Source organism: Anneissia japonica, unplaced genomic scaffold (genome assembly GCF_011630105.1).
Source record: "Anneissia japonica isolate Jap-2015-1 unplaced genomic scaffold, ASM1163010v1 scaffold652_len952628_cov199, whole genome shotgun sequence".
In the NCBI taxonomy this organism is placed as follows: domain Eukaryota; kingdom Metazoa; phylum Echinodermata; class Crinoidea; order Comatulida; family Comatulidae; genus Anneissia; species Anneissia japonica.
Genome location: NW_022757608.1, coordinates 87,111 through 94,558, shown reverse-complemented (window position 1 = coordinate 94,558; position 7,448 = coordinate 87,111).

Below are 7,448 nucleotides of genomic sequence, written 5' to 3'. Positions count from 1 at the left end.
GTAGACTTAATTCTTTCAGATAAAAAGTATTGACCCTACTCTATAATTGATAATTCATTAACTATACATAATTTTTGAATGTTAAAGAGAAATCTTCGAGCGTGAAAACAAATGTTGCCTAACCGAGATTCGAACCGAATTAATTACTACGGTAAATTTGATTGTCTTTGTAAAAATATGAAAATATATTTTTGTTTCGAGACTAAAAAAATGTATAAGCCTAGTATAAGAGAAAGGATCAAAACCAAATTGCTGTCACTACGTACAACAACCAAAAGCAACGATCCAACACAATGGAACAGATAAGATAAATCGTTGGGTCTAAATGAGCACACAGGAGCCAAGATATCCATAGATGCATTGCATAAGTAATACAACATGTGAATACAAACATAATTCGCTTTAAGAATTTCAACATACAAGGATCTAACAAGTACAGAAATCATCAAAATACATTAGTCTGCTAGATAATTGTTTAGGCACGCAGACAGACACGAGTGCACGGTATACGAGTTAGAGGAATACAGATCGCCAAATTGCCAGGCTTTGTGGCCAATACGAATTTTAATCCGCTGTCTTCTGTTAAATTGGCTAATTCAATTTCTTGGTTTGTTAACCGAGTTATTCCCAAAGTGGTAATATCTACGATTAGACTCTGTTGCTGTCGTCGTATTGACAACATACATAACACGACGGGTTTATAGAAAAGAAATGACAAGATGTTGCTGAAACGAAGATTAAATTATATATTGTACAGTAATAATAATGATAATAACAAATAATAATAAAGATAATATAATAAAAATAATATTAATGATAATAACAGGCCTAGTAATAATAATAATAATAATAATAATAATAATAATAATAATAATAATAATAATAAGTATGATGATGAGTAGGATGACGAGACGACTATCAATGATGTGTAGAAGTAGTAAATGTTCACACTTTAAGACTATTGTATTGTTTTTAAGATCTGCATGAATAGGTTAAATGAAATATTATTATGTTGTTTTTAGTTATGTAAAATTCATACTGTAATTATATTATTTCTAAAGCAAGTCAGTGGAATATTGATTGTAGACCTACCTGACTGACCAGACCACCACTATTACATGGATATCTGATCTTCCAGGCTTAAATGTAAGTAAAATTGTAAATGAAAATGTAAATGTTTGATGGTTCTTGTTTAAAATTCGGATTAGGGCCTGGAAACCGCGGTAACCGCCGAATCCGGTCTATTAGATACCCTATCAGTGTCCTTTCACTGAATTCGATTTTCTGTGCGCATTTGCATATAAAATAAAATGATCAAAGTATTCAAAAACATTAAAATCAAAATTTGGTAAACATTTTGACTTTGACCTACATTGCTGATTATCGCAATATCATCTCACCAACGTCTCATTTCGTGACAGTGATCTCACAAATGTAAAGCTGAACAAAAAAAAATGGAAAGGAAATGACACTAAAACAGCTCGGAAAACAAAGAAAGATACTATGGGTTATGGTACACTAAGTTAAAATGGTGAAGGTGGCCAAGTAAATTTGTCAATGATTAAAATGAGTTACAGAAGGTTTGATCACTGTGATTTTCCTTCTAAAATATAAGCGATTTGAGAGCGTTATGAATGAGGGAAAGAAGCACGGCGATGTAATTAGGCCTATAATACAGTAATCTGAAATACTGGGCTAAATGTTTTTTAAAGGGTTTAAGTAAATAAATCCACACGTCCGGATCATGTGTAAACGCGTTTAGAAAAACTGTCCTTTTTTTGTGACATTTTCTATTAGTGTCACTGAAACATTGTCAAATGACCTACTAATTAATCACTCTACTACTGTTGCTGCTATTGCTACTGCACCCCTGCTGCTGCCACTACTACTAGGCCTACTACTTACTTCTACTATTACAACTACTACTCAGTGGCGGCGCCAGGATTTTCCTGACGGGGGGGGGGGTTCAAGGTCTCTGACGGAGGGGCTGATGTCCCCGACGAGAAAAAAGTGGGCGTGGTCAGGCGTAGCTAAAACCTTTCAAAGGTGCTCCAGGGGACGTAGCCACCGAAAATATGACAATTTAAGGGTTTCAAAAGCTTATTTAATCGAGAGTCTATTAATATGCACAAATTACATATATTTTTTTAAATTTTTTTTCTCCCCGAGAATGGAAGGCCAAAGTAGTCGGATACTTTGAACGGACTGGCAAATATAATCTATTCAAAGGACGGATGATATCCGATTATCGTACACATACATTGAATACACTGCTTAACTATTAAACCCTGTACAATCTAAACCATATGTATTACTCATATCCTTGTCATTATATAAAATGACCAGTATTGTCAAAAAAACGTAACAAATTGAAGTTCCACATTTCCTCACAGCATAAACTTCCCTACTGGTGATATCACCAAACTAATGAAAGCAATAATAAACAAACATACGGTAACGTATGAAAATACTTCCGAGAAAAACCTGTTCGCTAACCACTAAAACCCGAGTTGAACGCCTTCAGTAATTGTACACATTACTTATGCCATAAATCAAAGCAAACGTCTATGATAATGGAACAACTATCACCTTTTCTCATAAAACGAAATTATAAACGCACTCATAAAACATAGTTTAGAACTTGTGATGAAGAGAAACACATTACTTTTCTCTTACGATTTACGGCATATGTAAACAATGCCACTGAAAAAATTCATAAAACGATGGGTCTTAATATATTTTAAACCATGATACCGTACGTTAAATTCGTTGCACAATCCTGACCCGTACAAGAAACGTACATTACAACCAGCTTTTAGAACTACACCGAAAAAGTTTATAACAGGCTACAGTGTTTTTCGCAACCGTGAATCGTTTTTAGTCCTAGTTGCTTCGAAAAACTGTATTCGAGACTCATCGACATCTTCATAACTTTTATTGTAAACACCACTATCACAGTATACATTAGCGTTCCATTCGTAGGTCGATGAAGAATCAGCGCAAAACGGGGCTATTCACTAAATTGGTATGTATGGTACAAGTAGGAGGTATATGAATTAGGGAAAAAAAACTCTTGGTACGTGACGTTTACTTATGGGACGTCAGTGCATTTGATATTTTGGATACAGTACTATAATATCATATTCATAAACGCCTTCACAACACCTGGAACGAGTATAAAGTGCGATGAGAATTTTGATGAGACAACAAACACAGAAAACTCCGCGTGCTACGTGTTCCCTAAAATGTATAAAGAGTTGCGAAATATTTCTTCGAAGTGGAAACACCATTGTTCAATTTCTGTAAAATTGTATAAATGACTTTTAATAGAAAATTTAGGCTGTTCTAAAGTGTGTTCCTTTGTTGAAGATTGGCTTTTGACATCTCAGAACAACAATATATCTGTTTAACGGGTTTCAAAGATATTAAAATCCAACCTTACTTTATCGTAAAATAACAATAGAAAATGATATTTCCTTCATGTTATACAATATTACTATATTTATTTTTCTTATCACAATATACAAAATGAACACAAAGGTATAAAAACACAACATAAAAAATATTTAATAAGCTACTAACGTAGCGTAGTTTTACCTTAATTGCACCTCAATTTTTGAAGATAATCTTCAGGGATTTTTTATATATAAATATAATTCATGGTTTCATTATTTTTCCAATAAACGTTTTGTGAAACACTGATTATCCAAAATTTTGACACTACATTATGTATCATTTTGTTAATTATTAATGCTTGCATCATCAGTGTGTTTAATTTTCATTCCTTCCTTTCCTTATTTTGTTAAAAACCTCATCTAAATTTTGTTAAATTTTACTACATTGTTTTACACTCGTCAACAATTTGTTAACAACTTTATATTCAATAAAAACATGTATCAATTTCCTGCTCCTCGTTGCAGAAATAGCACATAGGTCAACCATCAAAATGTAAAAAGTTGTAAATTTGTAAATATAATGCGATGGTTAAAGTTTTTAGGTTTTGTGTCTGTATCTGCGTGTATAAAATAGCACTCTAATCCAATTCATTTTCCCATTTTGATTCAATATTATTTGGCTCTTTAACTTCTTTTGAAATTATTTATTGCTAAATGTAAAAACTGCAATTTCTTGTTCGTAAATGGTGATTTTGTTGTGACTTAAAATCCGCATAACCAATCTTATTTTTCCTAGACAAATTTATCATTCAGGGCCTTGGAAACGAGTGAATTCATTTTTTTTAAATGGGTTTAAATTATGCCAGTCAACTTTAAAAAATCGTTAGGCATATAGCTTTTACTTCTATTCTTTTGATATAGGCCAACGTATAATATATACTTGCGTGCCTAACAAATGTTACATATCACTCTACATTACAACGTTAAATGAAGTTTTACTCAGTACATGCATCAGAACATCTCTACAGAAAAGCGTTTTAGCATTTCGAAGATTTTGTAGCACTAACATTCTAACACTAACATTCCTTCAACTCTTTTAAACTTATTTTCAAAGAAACAGTTCCATTTGGACTGACTTCCGTCAAGATATATCTCTTTACCCAGCATGCTTTGAGAGATTGAATAGCTCTGAAAGTGATCCTTCTTTATCAACGTCATTAAGCATTATTTTTCTTTTGACTTTTAAATATACAATTTTAGGTTTTACTTTGAAATTCTTGAAGAAAATAATCTGAAAGTTTAAGAGCACCTTTTCCATAACAATTCTCTCTTCATAGATTAGTGACATAAAATGTGTCTATAATACCAATACTAGATTAAATGATATGTCCTCTGCAAACTGATTTATCCTTATGTCGACTTATTATACGGTCCTATATAACATGTCCAATTAATTGATACATTATCAATTTAATAAATTATGATATATCTTGTTAATTTGTTTAAAAAAACGGTTTCATGTTTCCCATTATCATTATCACTTTTCCTTTGCTACAATTGGATTGTTATAGGACAATATATTTTTTTTTTGTACTTTTTTCTTTTAAGTGCATTAAGACTACATTATATTATCATATCTATCAATCATCATCGTCATCATCATCATCACTTTCATCATCATCATCATCATCATCATCACCACCATCATCTTCATCATCATCATCATCATCATCATCATCATTAGGTACAGATATTGCAAAGCATGCTTCCAACACATAGACATGGAATAACGACGTTTTCATTACATTACTTTAAATTCAGGCTAAAATTATAAATATATGTAGATTTTTGTGGAAATAATTCTGTCAATCACCGTATCGGATTTTTTAAAGCAATTTCTTATTTAATGTTGGTACGTATTAAGTGTGAAACGCTTGATATAGAAATCCATCCTTTTAAAGCGACAGCAGTGTTACGTCACAGCCGATCGCTTAGTACATTCTAACGGTCATCAGCTGAGTCATAAATCTGAGATTACAATGATTGAAATGACAGAAGATGTTTGCATGTTAAAACTAAACAACACAAGATGGCAAACATTCCGATGATGATATAAATGCATACAATCAATATTGCGAATGCTAATCAAAATATTCCTGTACTTTTTTTTGTTTTTTAAATATTTGTTATCGTTACCATCGTTACGATATGACACTAGCAGGTTCAAGCCTACTTTTGAATTTTGTTCTTCTTGCGAATTTTAAAAGAAATTTGATTCGTGAAGCTAATGACAATAAAATCATTGACGTAGACGTGCACTATCAATAAAGTTTTTACAACGCGTCTCAACGGAACTCGTTGCATAGAAACCCCTTGCGCATTGTTGTTAATCCAACTGGTACGCACACTGCTAATTGTGTTGTTATTGCCCTGATCTCCCAGATGGGATACATGTAAGCGATATATTTCGCTTCTCCGTTGTTCAATCCTGGATGAAACGAGGCACTGGCGGTACGAACATGTTCTCGTTCTCGTCTCCAGTGACACTTTCAAAAATTATATTCATCTTCGGTCATTAAAGTTTCATAAAAGACGCTTACTTGGGCTTTTAACGTCAAGTGATGCTCATATTTATTTCTTGGTAAGTGAAGCAAGTATGCTTTTAACTTGAGAATCGTAAAATGGTCTGATGTAAATGATGCTACGTTTACCTCTGGCAATCGATTAGGAAAAGCTGAAATATGATCAGTTTGATCATAGCTATTAGGAATCAGTTCTTTCTAATACCGAAACCCATGATGCGGTAAAAGATCTTTTACTTTCGATTTAAGAAAGATCACAAAAGTGCCGGCCACACACAGCCGAAGTGGTGAGACGTTCGACCGAGTTAGACTTGGGCCTGTATCAGTTTCGATTGCAATGAGATTATCCAAATGAACTTTTAAAGATTACATCGTCTAATTTTTACAATATTTAGAATGTAGGTCTACTACACTTTTGATTTTGAATAGGCCTATTAATATTTTTAATATAATAATAAGTGTAATGAAGAATACAGTCATTTAAATTTTTTTTTAAATTGTCATTTCGTCTTATAAAATGAAAAATACTAAGTTGATGTACAGCAAATACTTTATACCTAGGAGTATGCTTGACTCCAAGGGGCGGATTCAAGGCTTCATACTAACACCTTACAATGGCGACAATAAGAGGGCGGGGTCGTGAGATAAGTGTTTTTTGTGGTTTCTCTGTCATTAATGAAAAACAAACGTTGGATGAATACACCCAACATCTGGTTTGAAATTAGGAAAATTATGCTATAGCAAACGATCACCATCGCACTCGAAATTTCAGACTTTAAAATAGGCTATGTCAAAGTCATGTACCGGTAGTTCACTTATTAAGAGAATAAAAATACAGCACCAGGCAATTAAAAAAAACTGAGCGAAGTTATATTGTTTAATTAAAAACTATTAGGAAAATCAGAAAATTAATAAAAAAAAAAAACTTTTAACTGGATTCTACAATAACGTTGTTTTAATGGCTTATAATGATGGATATTTCTAGCTGAGTATCGGTATATCAATATAATTAGACCTACTCTTCAATATCGATTTTAAACGGAAATGCAATCCAATATCATATCAAGTTTCGTTGAAAACAATGTTTACAGTGACTTCAGTAGACCTACAGCTGTTTTCTAATCTAACACCTACGACTTTTAAAATCTAAGGTCTACTGTTTTTTAATACTTTGTAACCGGCAATAACTGTAGGATATATCCTCAAGTATGTTTATTGTCAAGCAATATGGGAAATTGTAAAATAGTAAATCAAATCGGCGTTAAGAATAGTGAACCAGACCATGCGGAACCTACAACTGAAGTTTCTTGTTGTCTAATGTACTTGTTGTCTGATGTATGACATCATGCAATGACGTATGATCTCATTTGTTCGAGTAATGGTTAACCGGTGGTTAAAAGTGACGAGTGCGACCAAATGATCAAACGTTGAAGAACCATTTCCAGTTGTCATGTTGTGACCGTAACAACAA